Genomic DNA, 14,502 nt, shown 5'->3' on the forward strand with positions numbered 1-14,502 from the left:
CAGTCTGTAGAACACTGCCACACCCGCACTGTCGAAAACCACAAATGCGAAAACTGCGGAAAATTGTTCCACTTCGCTGATCGCCTAGATGTCCATAAGCGCACACATACGGACGAGAGACCGTACAAATGCCAACTATGTGAGAAATCGATCCGGTATCCTAGTTCTGTAGATATCCACATTCGCGCGCATACTGGCAAGAAACCGTACACTTGTGAAACGTGTGGTAAATCGTTTCGGCGTTCTGATCACCTACGTGTCCACAAACGCCTGCATACAGATGAGAGACCCTACGAATGCAAAATATGTGGCCAATCTTTCCGTCATAAGATTAGTTTACACATCCATGTGTGCAGGCACACTGGCGAGAAACCCCACTCTTGCAGAACATGTCGTAAATCATTCGTGCGGATGACGGATCTGCGCAGACACCAGCTCACTCACACGGGCGAGAGACCCCATGTCTGCCATAAATGTAGTAAATCATACAAAGTGAAAGGCGATCTCAACCGTCATCTCAAATCGTGTTGTAGCGAAGGAGCTTTCGTTTGCGAAATATGTGATGAATCCTTTATAGACACCTCACGTCTCAGTCATCACCGCCGAAGGGTGCACGGGGATAAAACACTGAGTGATTTCGTTTCGCAGTGAAAGAATCCCTTGTCGGGCACCTGTGCCAGATTTTTACGTGGTAGATTCATTTGAAAACGCTGTTCAACAGAATACACACCTCATGACGCCTAGGGGTATGAATCCGCAATATTCTGACTGGTGCGCAAGTTAGATAGATCGCCCGCGGAATTTGCATAACAACGTGAGAGTGAAACCGTGCAGGGAAACAACATTGACACTCTTTGACAGGAGCAAGCAACCAACTGAAGGCATCGTATGCAGAGACCGGCTTCTCTTCGTATTTAAAGCCCTTGATTAAAATGCTGGTTTGTTGAATTCAGTAGACGAGACATTGTCGCCACAAGTATTTATCGCGCTTCAATGTCGAAGTACAGTTCAGCTCCTGGACAGCGCTGTCTGTCTGCATAAATATGTTTCTCGCGAACGTATAGCTTTAGCAAACTCATTTCAAGACAAAACCTTATGGGCTGCAAGTGTCTTTTGCGTAAGTTGAAGGTTGAAATGTTCACACAAGATCCTTGACACCTTTATTTCAGTTAGAGAAGTGCATTCGGCAACCGTTTTGGATTAACAATCTTTTTGAGATTCCGTTGTCTGAATAGAAGATAACACCTCTCATTAGGAAAGATTTAAAAACTGCCTTTTTTTTGTCAACTCAAAAGTATCTCTGCCATTATTTGAGGTTCTTGAGCCCTGTTTCTTTGGACCGACAGTACTTGTACGAGCTTTTACGAAAATGCATAGCCACAGTGTAAGCATAGGAAAATGTATTTCCTTAAATATTTTTCTTAATGCCATCACTATTTTAGCTTTCTCTTTGGCTCTTATATTCTTACCGAAGTTATTTGTTCTATGCCATGAACTGAGCTGACGACAGTAGTGAGACCATTAAATTCAAATCATTCGGAGCTTCACTATGCGACAAGTTCTCCTTCTTTAAAATGTTTAGTTATTCTTGTTTTATTGTGGCAGAACCTCTGACAGGGTTAAATGGCAGATTTTATCCCCCAGGAAGTCGAATATTTTGACCAGGCGTGCAATCTACTTACAGCTGTAAAATCTTCTTAGTCTGATATGACAAAAGCATCCGTGCGAGCAATGAGATGACAAGTAAGATTCAGGTTTTCTTTATATTGGCACGCGTACTTGTATATCTCTTTACTTTGAACACGTTTGAACTGCTAGCAAATGTTGAGTTACTGCTCCGCGCATGACACGCCTGCATGTATCAGAACATTCTCGATTTTTCTCAGCGGTTGTCTCTTTGTGTATGTTTTAGTTGAACGTTTTGTGATAAATTTGTACCTGCGACGCGAATAGAGATTTGCATTCTTAAAGGCGTGCAAGCTCCAGCGATGATGGTTGAATTTTCGGCGAATCACGTGGGAATAGCCGACGCTCAAACACAAACTACGTCGTGGATGATCTACCCATGTGTACCATCTTTCTGCCCTAGTATAGGTTATTTTTTTGTCGGTTCAGTTTAGCCAAATAAAGGGTATTTCATTGCTCCATATTCTTGCTATTCTGTTTTCCATACAATAATCACTCGACTGCCTATAAAAAGTCTAGGGACATTCTTGTATACGACCTTGCCGCTCTATATATTTGGTCTTTTGTTGATACAACGTCTACAAATAGTCTATAGAGGAAAATCGACAAGGTTTTTGTTTCTTTTTGTCTACTGGCATTCTACCCGATCCATTGCCCCCAGACTCGATCTGTATCGCCACCGTAACATCTGCAAATTTACCCGACGCACTGCTGCTACCCCACTCAAGTCATTCGTTCAACACGTTTCTTTTTGTTGCTTGCGCGCTGAGAAGCTCACCATATGACCAGCTTTTTTAACACCACAAACGCATGCCGCCTACGACACCCCTGGCTCATGATCTGTTCTCTGAAGGTTTCCTCACCTGTACATCCCCCATCATCCTCCTACGTGAATTATTTTTCTTTTTTCCTTTCTTTCCGCTGCCTTCCCAGTCTTCTACTCTCGTCCCGTCCTTTTGAAATCAAGCCACAGCGCTCATCTTTTCAGTCTCTCCCTTTACAACCAGCTACAACCTACAATGCCTACCCTGACATCACCCAACTAAACTGTTAAAAGCAGAATTCAATACAATGAGAAAACCGCATTTGACGAAGATAAGTCCTCCTATCGAAACGTTGGCCAGCCTTTCTGATGCATCTTTACCCTGTGTACATTTACACCACACTCTGCATTTGTCAAATAACTTTTAGAAGCGTACTCTTCACCGTAGCCATGCCTGCTAACACTGAGTCTTGAATTGGAAACGTTGCTTTCGTTTAAAAAAAAAGGGAGGACAGCCTACCCTGAACCACTTGCTCGATAATTTAACATCGGGTTGCAGCACGTCAGCATTAAAGCAACTTTTTCTCAAGTATTCACATTAGTTTCGTGTAGTCCTTGGTTGTTCATATCGTGCTAGGAATTCGCTTTCGAAGACACACAACGCCAATAAATTGTCACTAAATGCCTGGTAAGCTCTACATAACAAGTAACGAATAAGCAATAGTTTCATAGAAAACTACCCTAGGGAACTTTAGTGCTAGCGTCTAGAGAAGCTGCAATGGGGGCAATTCAACCAGCATGGGAATTATGGGAAGTGCTTGGATTATCCTAGACTTGGTCCTTCTGGCTTGAAACGGCTTCGTAACTTTGTAAACTCGCTTTTTGCGACAATATACCGCGTGATAAACAGTTGAATGCATGGTACTTGTTTTTGAAACGATTACGCCATGGATTCACGCTTCAACATGAATTTATCGCGCGCATGCTAGTGCCTTAAGACCCTTCGCGCGTTTTCATTGGGCCACCTTTACAAGCTAAACTGTTGCAAGGAGTAGCAATTGTGTGCTCGCGGCGTCTTCTCCACTTAGAAAAGCATATGCTCAGTAATCCACGATAATGAATGGATAGGAAGCGAAATAAGCAATCCACAAGGACGTATGGAACAAAAAGCACAAAATCAGACAATCCTCTGTATTTCCCCTGATTGCGATGGTGGCTCAACGAATTCAGCGCCAGAGCTCCCCATAGTATATTGTAGGAAACACTATGGAATAAACCATGCTTGTTCCACTGCGTGAGCGAACGCACGCATGCGCATTTTTCAAAGCTTGCATCTCCATCCGAAGTCGAAGCTCGTGAATGAACACGCATCTCAAGACAAGACGACGCAGCTTCTCATGCGAAAAGTGGAATCCACATCTGTGTTTCCCTGAAAGTATGTGAACCGACTTCTGTAGACCAAGAAACTTCAGTAAAAAAACAAATTCTCTTTTCATCTGTTTGCCCAAATGGGTCTACGAAAACAGAAGCCGCGAGCTGCTTTTACGTAAATGTGCTAATGCGTGACCGAAGTTTCTCAAAGCATAAATATGTTTCCAGTGTTGCTGCAACTGTAGCGTGTCTGTGTATTAGGAGCAGTTCTCCGTTTACTTCTAGGAGTGTTGCAGTAACCAAAGAAAGCCAAGGAGACCAGTATTGGACCTGCAACCTGTGCAGCATCGTTTGCATCCGATGGTCTGCTTTGCAAATGCATCGTGTCAGGTGCGCTGCTGCCTTTCTTGATAATCATGCGCCAAGTGCAGATATTTCTGGGCACAATATAGATAGCGGTTGCTTAATGATCGATGCCTCCAGGAATTCGCAGGTCAGCAGTTCCCGCAACACTTACGGCTACGCGAGAAAGGAATAAGGGATGCCATGGCGCACCTGTACTTCAATGCGAAACATTCGCGTTGAGTGTAGCGCAGCTTTTCCTGCCATCTGCCTAACCATTCTCGTGGACAAAGCCACACGTAAAAGATATAATTGAGTCTGCTTGTTTTTCGGACTTGATGTTACGAGCTTCACTTTCCGCAGTGCGCCGGAAGAAGGCGACGAGCCGCTGGTTGGGGAGCACGACCTTTTGTGACCCTCACGTGTCGTGCTTGCGGTGCCCTTTTTGCCCTCCTTACGCAATAGAAATAGATATGACTGCCGCCATGAAATAACCAATGAATGAAAACCTTTCTTTAGTGAGCTGCTTCTGCGCATTGTCAGGATGGAATTTGATAAGCATTGCCAAAAGTGTAAGCGTGTTCAAATTGCGTGTTGATGCCCACTATACTGTATTTGTAATAGAGGATAGGGTTGCTGTTACCAATATAAATGGCACCTTACAGCCTGCTCGATGCACTACAAGCTTGAAACTATCAGCGTCTCATCTTATCTCGATTTGTTCTCAGAATTCAGTCCTGTGGCGCCAATTCTTTTATGGCATCACCATTTTCATAATGCACTGAAAGCACGAGTAAATGAAACCTGTGGCACTTGTGGTTCAAACGGCGCCGAGAAAAGTAGGTTTGAATGCCCACATGGCGAGAGCACAGTGAAAAGAGGCTCGACTACTGACTCGGCTTGTTTCTGTCTGCCGTACAGTCATCATGTGGCATAATATTCGCAACGTGATAAAGCGCTCACACTTGGTTTGTTGTATCCCATACTGGAATAAAGGTTGTGCAACACGAATCTGGAAGGTTCGATCTAGACAGCAGCGCATTTTATTTAACGACTGGAGCGCTCGTCGTGGTCGGCATGAAACGCAATTTACGACTGTGGCCCAATCACTGGCCGGGTCGCGAAACTGTCCTCCGTGCGCGAGGCCTGATTGAGCAATGACTACGAACGACGCATGAAAGTTCGTCACCGAAGAAGCGCGGAAAGTGCGAAGTATTTGCAGTTCTTTATTTCTAGGGAGTGAGAAGGCAGCACTGCAACTTGTTCATAACTGAACAAAGAGAGCGCGCCCCGTCAGGCAATAAAAGTATGTGCCTCATTTGAACAGAGCCTGAGAGTTAGATGAATTGTCACATGTGGTAATCATACGCTTGTCAGCGCTAATTATCTTTGTATATCTTCTGCAATTTCACGAGTGCTTACACGAGCAGCAGTTTATCCCCCGCAAGCTGCGATCTTCACTTTGACAAAAGCATGCGAAAAAGTAATAAAATCGTCACGTCGACGCTTTCTTTTAAAAGGGAGGGGGGGGGGGGGGGCGTGTTAGGTTAGATGATTTCGCGGAAAAATTGCTAGGGTTATCGCGGAGCCGCTGCTAGCACTAAAAAATTTGCACTTTTGCGACAAGCTAGCGGCGCACTCTATCGTCTCGTTTTTACAAGATATGCAATCTCATTTTATTCTAAATCCGAAAGTGCCAAAGGCGATATTTGTTTGCGTTTGTTCTGGGCACTAAGGGCGCATGCGCGGGAATTCAACATCGCGCAGTGGCGAATACATACTAGACCGTTAAACCTCGAAACAACAGGCATAGCTGAAGAAACAAGCAAAGAATACACGCCGCCAGTGTTCAGCTTCACGGACGAAGCAACCCGAAGTACAAGCCGTGACACACCCCAGGGCGCGTCGTCTGCTTTGGGCGCCTACACAACGTGAGCTTTTACCGCTTGTGAATTTTACATTGAATACTGTTACCCTTAGACGTGGCCCAGGTAATAGGCTTTGTTCCACCTGAACATCGCCCCCGAGAGCTCCGTGATCGCTGCGCATGCGTGAGCTGAGAGAAGGTGAGAAAGAACTCTTTTTCGCAGGATGTGACGTCACATTGTTGCTTGTTCTTACTTTTTTGAAAGAGGTACTCTCGAACGTAATTAGCAATTGCCGTCGTGTCGGCTGCAAGACGTTCTGCGCGCGCTTGGCGCGCTTTTGTGCGTGTCGAAAGCGTGTAACGTGCGCGATATTCGTGCGAGCGCAGTTTGACTTGAGCAATCGGGGGCTTGGACTCCGTGACATTTGCTTTCGTCATATGCGAGTTAGGGGCTTGCCGACAGGTAAACCGCCGCTGTACTTAGGTGATTACCTTGTTTTTCGTGGTCCTGAAATAAATAGCGGGTCGCTGCGATGGCGACTTCACTCGAGTGCGGTAATTGCTGCGCATTACGGGCGATTTAATTGCACAATACATGCTGTATTAACGGTGCAGATAGAGAAAACTTATCCTGTGAGCTTTACTTCCATCAGTCAGTCGATTAGATATTTCGCTCTTATCCAGTGCACATATTTATTGATATCCACTAACGATCGGCTTCAAATATCGACGAAGTGTCTATTGATCGTGCAGATGTTGTTGTTGTTTTTTCATTAACCCAACTGGCGATGGGCAGCAGCGTTACGGCCGTGAGTTTTCCTTTCGAGCAAACCTTTTCAAATTGAAGTTTCGCTCATGTTCGCGAGATGGCAAATTGAAGTGTTACACCCGCTGCTGTATTTTTCGATTCCATGTGACCTAGATTTAAGCTGCCTGAGGTTGTATTAACGCGTGCAGAGGCTTTTAGAAAAATTGTGGTCACCTGAGAAATCAATGCAGTGTGCCAGTTCTTTTGGAATGGTGCTATTTGTGAAATTGATTATATTTCCCCTAGTCATGCTCAACTACTTACTGGTCAGATGCTTGAACTTCCGAAGAAGTATTTGCAAAGTTTCCCTTCCAACTCACCATTGTAACCGACGCTTCTCGGAAGTATGAGTGGTATTTGCCCCTGCAACACTGCCATGAGTTCAAGTTCAAATTGTGCCCAGCGACTGTCTATCCGTGTGCCACTAGAAAGCAAAGAACTCATTTCTCAATTGTCGCAACATTTCTTTTTCATTCCATCTTCAAGAAATTTGTTTAGTTCTTTTCCTGGTCATTGTGAACTTGCACACATTGAAGTTTTGTGTAGTTTGGCAAAAGCATTGCATAGTGGGCCTGTAGGTTTTTTTTTGTATTTTTTTGTATTCTCTGTTCCATGTGCCTCATAACAGTACACGGTTGAATTTGGCACAAGCCCCTTCATATGACCAAGTGTAGGTTTGTATTGCAATGGAAATAAGAACATGAGTGCTTCTTCAATTGCCTTCATCACATTGCTGATGCCTTCAATGTGTGAAAATGGCTTGTAACAATATTACTGTGTTTCATGTGAGGATATGAAATAGAATAACTTTCTTTTTTTATGCGGAAGGTATTCACCCCTTTTGCCTGTTGGGCTTCAAATCTTGTATAAAATGGTGTGAGCAGCCTAGGGTGTGCCTGAAGAGCTATGCTAGTTTGTGCATGATCATATTGTTGCTGCTGGGAAGATTAGATATCTTAGGCACATTTTTTTCATACAATTAACACAAATGTTTCCATCTTTCCCCTTGTGGCTCAATCGTAGTAGACCTGTTCGTTTTTCAGTTACTTTGTTGTTTATTTTTGTTACATATCAGTATTATGTACTATCAAGTTAGTGGGAATATAAAGTTATTTGACGTTGTATTCATGGGGAATCCTAGCCGATCCCTCGTCATGGGTATGTGCCATATGTCACAGGCAACAGTGATTCTAGTCTCTCTTCTTGTGGTAAAAGTATCCCAAAGCCTATTTTCTATGCTTGTAGATGAGTTGAGATTTACACATCAGTGCCAGCTCACAAAGCATCTAATACGGTAATCAGCCAGCCACCTCCGCAGATGGAGAATTCTGCAATTTTCAATCGTACTGTTTCTGTTGTCCTTGGCAGAGATGTTGATTGTACACAGAGGGAATATATTGTAGGACAATAAAAATAACTTGTCATGACAAGGGCCGTATATGGTAGAAATTATAGTAGACTATGACCAGCATTAGCGCAAGCCCTGCGGTATCTAAAAAATGAATAAATTGCTGATTTTCATATGCTATAGCTGCTGTGTGCATTAAGCTCAAAACTCCCTTCTTGGCAACATCACCCAGGAATGCCCACTCCAAACGCTCTGTCACATGCACTTTGACAGCATCTGCTTTGACCTACCTAATTGCATATCAGTAAAGATAGGTCTAGTTCACTAAAGACTGACAATGCTGCATTCGAATCGAGCCAAACTGTTCTCGAAAAGTTCTTGAAACCAGTCAAGCAGGTTTTTGAGAACTTTTAATCTGGCAAAATGACAAAATGAAAGTTATTTTAAATAAGTGATGCAATGCTGATGAGGTTTGGGCATGCATTTCAAGGTGCTTGGCCTTCATTATCTTTAATAATAGTGAACCTGCCAAATTGGCAAGGATCTTGAATGAATTCTTCACTAGGCCCAACTATTTTGTTGCTGCCCTATATTGTCTCTATAGGAAGAGTGCACAACAAAAATCTTGTGGCTTCCTGTTATCATAGCACCCTATAACTTCCTTAGATGTAGGGCCATTTGATATTCACCAATAAATACTTACACAGGATTTAGATGATGCCTTTAAAGATGTGTCCCTCATGCTTACATGTAAAGGAGCACTGACATTAAACTTTTGGACTGAATTTTTTTATATTAATCTGGTTCCAAATGGCAGCTTTTATGACCACACCATGCCACTGAAAGCTGCATGTGCTTTGAGCAATTCTTAATGTGTGCTAAGAATTGCTTCACTAAATAAATTTTCTTATGACTCTTCTCAAACATCTAAAATAAAATTAATTTATTTCTAGTGTTCTATAAGTCACAACCACGATACGATTACGAGGCATGCCGTAGTTGCGGACTCCGGCTTAACTTTAATCGCCTGAGGTTTTTAACATGCACCCACTCCCCAGTGTGCACCAAGACAGAAAGACCAAGGTTGTGCCGCATAGTGGTCCTAACATGCTCAGTTTTCAATTACCTAATAATGGCATGGCTTACTCATGAACAACTGCAGCATGCATCATTTGTTTGTGACCTACCATGCATTGTTGTCACCAGATTATGGGGCCACACTGCCTTTGGCACATGTTTAACTGTTTGCGTTAAGGATATATTTGTTGCGCATAGAAGGAATTTGAAGTTTTGTAGTGTAGTTAACTGAATGACAGCTACACACGCATAAGGAAAGAATTGTGCCAGGACTACTTAAACTCTGCAGTGTTTGAGTTTGACTAATTCTTGCGATTTTACACATTTCGGATGACTGCAGGTCATTCATTACAGTTATACCAGCTTTTGTACTTTTTAGACATGCTGTTTGCCCCGGTTTTATACAGTGATCATAGATAACCATACCATGTTTGTAGAAGAATTCAGAATTTTAGTAAAATGGGGTTGCTCCATGTTGAGGTGCACCAGCATGTCATAGTAAATGGAAGCCAGAAGCAGCATTTCAAGGTATTGTGCCGCACCATGTAAAGTCAAATTATTGTGCCCCCCTCCACTCTCGCTGGCAAAACCTGTTGGTGAAGCATTGTGAGGAAGCTTTCGAGGTACGCTGCGCTCTTTCCAAAACAGCGTCCGAGGTGGCCATCTATTTTGCCTACAGGACGAAAAGTCCCTGGCCAGGAGTGCATCAAACATGCGGAAATAGCTGTCAATTGTACTGCTGAAGTTCTAGAGATTTATAGTTTTGACCTCAGGTTGCAGAACACAGCAATGCTATAGCAAGCAGTGTGGTGAAAGCTGTTTCAGGGCTCTACCACGACATAGCCAGCACTGCATGCACATGCTATTTACAAGCATGAGGTTTTAGCAGCAATACTTAACAGTAAATTGTATTTGTACAACTTCACTCTGTCTTTAACACTACCAGGCTTTAAAATACATGAGAAGAGGTCACTGTCTTTCATTTGATGTGTTTATACAAAAAAGTGTGTGCATGGAAGGGCTTAAGGCTCCTTTGTCAAGCCAAAATGCTTCCTGGCATGTTAAAGTGAAGCCTTGTGCATTTCAGTCTGCAGTTGCTCACTGCACTTTCAAAAGCGCAATCAGCACAGAGAGCACAGGAAAACACACAAGCAACAGTTCAGCAATTTATTTGAAACAAATGCAACTTTGTTTTACAGAAAGACCACATTTCAAAAAAGCAGACATGCTATGCAGACAATACAGCCAACTTATGTTAATTGTACAGATGTTAACATGCCCTGCCTTTATATTATGATTGTATCCTGTTCTTGGGCAATGCCAGCACAGCTCTAGAACCACGAAGACGACCGCACTACCAGGGCGAAACACATCGAAGGCCCGTCAGCTGCTGTATGAGCACGTGCTGCCAACGAGCAATCCTGCACTACATATACAGTATATATCATCATCATCATCATCATCATCAGCCTGGTTATGCCCACTGCAGGGCAAAGGCCTCTCCCATACTTCTCCAACTACCCCGGTCATGTACTAATTGTGGCCATGTTGTCCCTGCAAACTTCTTACTGTATACTGTATATACTGCATATATATACAAACACGCAGTGCACAGACTGGTACCCTAGGTAGGGACTTGGACTCGCCAAGCTATAGTGTTCTCCACAAATGTAACGAATACCAGGCCACCGAACTCCTTCCCTGTGCACGTTGCTGTCTATCTTCATGAGCCTAGATCCTGATGCAACCACAGGTGCCACGCTGCTATTTTCAAAGGCCACCACTAGGTGAAGCGCCAGGTACCGCGCAGGCCAGGGGACATCGGCTTGGCCGGATACACAAACGACAGCAAACTTCGAATTGACAGGTCTACGAATTGGATTAGTAAATTCTTAACTAACCGGTACCAATTTGCAACTACTAATTAACTTTCTTCTCCGTGATCGCTAGTAAGATCTGGTGTGCCATAAAGCTCTGTATTGGGACCAATTTTATTCCACCACAAACATGGCTCCACACAATAGTTTTGTTTGAAAACATATGTGAGTGCATATGCTTGTATCGGACAGCGAGAATAATTAAGTTAGTAAGCAATGTCAAATACATGCAATCTGGCTTACAAAACAAAATAAACTGGTCACTATTTAGTAATAGTTTTCCTTAGTGTGAAACAACTTCACCCTTGAAAAATTCCTCATTCTACAAAGGTTTGTATAGTGAAATATAGAAATATTTGGATGTATTTGAGTTATCACCTGGCCCAAGGAACTTCTAGTGGCAGCCTGTCTCGATCTCGCAATTCTTGGCACTCCCCAATATACAGCATGCCTGACTGCTGCAGTGGTCAAGTGCTAAGCAGCTGTAGGAAACCGAGGGATAAGGGTTGATTGCACAATTTATGGCGTTTCCAAATTTTTAACTTAGTACCATCTCTATACTATGTCGATACTATGCCACTAGACCATTGCTGTGCTGCAGTCATCATAATAATAATTACTCATCGTATACACAAGCTATACAACTGTTTAGGCAAAATTTTAAACTGTGCGAGGAAGACAGGACGTGAACTGAAACATAGACGCACACAAAGCACAGTCTTCCAACTGGTTTTATTTCGTGAAAGCAAAGAATATATAAGGTACTTCATATAGCAAAACAAGGAACAAGGAGAATAAATTCCTTACGAAGGCAAACTCAAGAACAGAAAGAGAAGTCATCAAGGCATTCCACATCGCTAAAAAGTGTGACAACTACGTTAGCTCACCTTCTTGATCCCTATCAAGGAAAGAAATAGAATTCTTAGATGGGCACATTGGGACTCTACTGCGCTCTTAATGCACAGGTGGCCTTGCCATTTTTCGTCACTGCCTCGTGCACAATTTCTTTGCGAATGTTTTTTGTTTTGCCATTTTGAAGAACCTTATAAACTCTCTGCCTTCACCAAACAAAGCCAGTCGGAAGTCTACACTTAGTGCATGCATCTTTGTTTTGTTCATGTCCTGTCTTCCTCGCAGAGTTTAAAATTTTTCTGAAGCTACGAGCTGACTAGCCCAAAACATGCCTTACTTCAGTGTACAGTTGGGCTTGTTGGTAAAGCTACACAATGCCAGCTCAAGTGACCACCGTGTGTATCTGCTCTTCCGTGTTCTCATGATGTGGCTCAGCCTTGAGTGCATGTGCAGTTTCAATATTGGCTACTATATTTTAACGACTAATATAATTTCTATCTTCAACTTCCAGCCAGACAGAGTACCTCATACTACATTCTGAACATTGCTGCAGTCTAGCAGGATTTCTGTCTAATGCACTGGCCTCTACCACCAAATGCCTGAGAAATTAAAAAAAAAAAATATGTAGATTCCAAGCACAGTGGGGATTTATGTTACAGGAGGCATACTGCAGGTAAATGGCTACATAGTGTTGGTTCGGGTTCTTCCAAACATTGCAGTGTTGACCAATGTGTTTGTGTATGGTGAGTGATTGCATATATGACACAAGCTTTGTGAGGAGAGTACGAATGCAAAGGCATGGTTTCTTTGCCTCTTTCCTAACAGCTTGTGGCGGCTGCTGTTTTGACGAGTGGAGAACTTGGCTTAGGCAATGGGTTTGAGAGCTTTAAGACCAATTTCCTTGAGGCAAAGTTTAGCATGGAGCCAGTTTTGTCACAAGCAAGTTATTCCTACTCACACATGCCCGTTTTGTTTTTTGTTTCTTTTTTCATTTAGTTTCAGGTCCACATAAATTATTTCCGTCATGTCAGCCGTCACATATAATATGGTAGCATCAATCTTTGTATTAATCATTTGAGTATTGAAATCTAAAAGTTTGCAGCAGTGTAAAAGAATAGGAGGACAACGGAAGAGAGGAGAATTATCACGTTTTAACATTAGTGGGTTGCAGTGTAACAGAAATAGGCAAGCACCAATTGAGCGACAAGACCACTGGACACAGGAAAAGCAGATTTAGCTGAAACACAGCAGCCTGTAAGGAAGAGAGGGAACATAAATTCTTTGTGAAGCTTAGTCTGCATCACTGTTTTATATGCCATCGGAGATCATGAACATGCCAGAGGCGAAGCATACTGTTACGGGGTTGTTGGGAGTATAGAAAGACTGTATTTACAATATATATACAAGATGAGGCAGATTAGTTAAGATGGCTGACCACCAACAGCATGCAGCAGCCAGCGTCCTGTGGTCTTCTTCCTCTCTTTTTTCATCCTTCCGTAACAGGACCCCCGGGTTGTGAAGCGCCGTCTCGGCTCATGGTAGGCAAAGAATCGCGAGCGAAGTATGGCTTCAGCCGCGAAACATGCACGACGTCAGCAGGCGTCAGACTTGAGGATGCATCAAACTGAAGCGTCGAAGTCGCCTAATTTACGTCGTTAACTTGACTTAGGACTTTATAAGGCCCTGTGTAGCGAGAGAGAAGCTTCTGGGAGAGGCCAACCGGACGACATGGTGACCAAAGCAGCATCCAAGCACCTGGTGCGAACTTAACATCGCGATGGCATCGGTCATAACTCTTTTGGTATATGCTGCGGGGCTAATAAACGAGATCGGGCGACTTGACATGCCCTGTGAGCGCGATCAATGACTTCATGAGCATGGTCAGTTGCAACACGTGGCACAGAAGGAATGATGGTGTCAAAGGGCAAAGTGGGGTTTCAACCATAGAAAAGATAAAAGAGTGAATATCCTTCAGTGTCACGTCGGGACAAGTTATACACAAACGGCACGTAGGCCAGCGTGATGTCCCAGTCGGGGTGATCGTTGGAGACCTACATCGACAGCATCTCTGTGTTTGTTCGGTTGAGACATTCCATAAGACCGTTTGTTTGTGGGTTGGTAGGCGGTGGACAGCTTGTGCTCAGTGGTACAAGAGCGGACGAGGTCGTCGACAACTAGAGACAAGAAGGAGCCGCTGCGGTCTGTAATAACTGTCGAGGTGCACCATGGTGGAGAAAGACATCGTGGAGGAGAAAATCGACGACGTCTGTTGCACACCTAGTCGGCAACGCCTCTGTTATCGCATAGCGTGTCATGTAATCAGTAGCGACGGCAATCGACTTGTTAGCTCTAGTCGTCATCGGAAAAGTGCCAGGTTAGCCAAGGCCTAAGCGAGAGAACGGTTCACAGGGAACTTCAACTGGATGGAGTCATCCGACAGGTGGTAGGGGAGGTTTCTTCCGGCACTGACACACTTCGCAAGTCGCGACATAACAGTGCACAAAGCAGTAG

The sequence above is a fragment of the Dermacentor andersoni genome, chromosome 1 (genome assembly GCF_023375885.2).
Source record: "Dermacentor andersoni chromosome 1, qqDerAnde1_hic_scaffold, whole genome shotgun sequence".
In the NCBI taxonomy this organism is placed as follows: Eukaryota; Metazoa; Arthropoda; class Arachnida; order Ixodida; family Ixodidae; genus Dermacentor; species Dermacentor andersoni.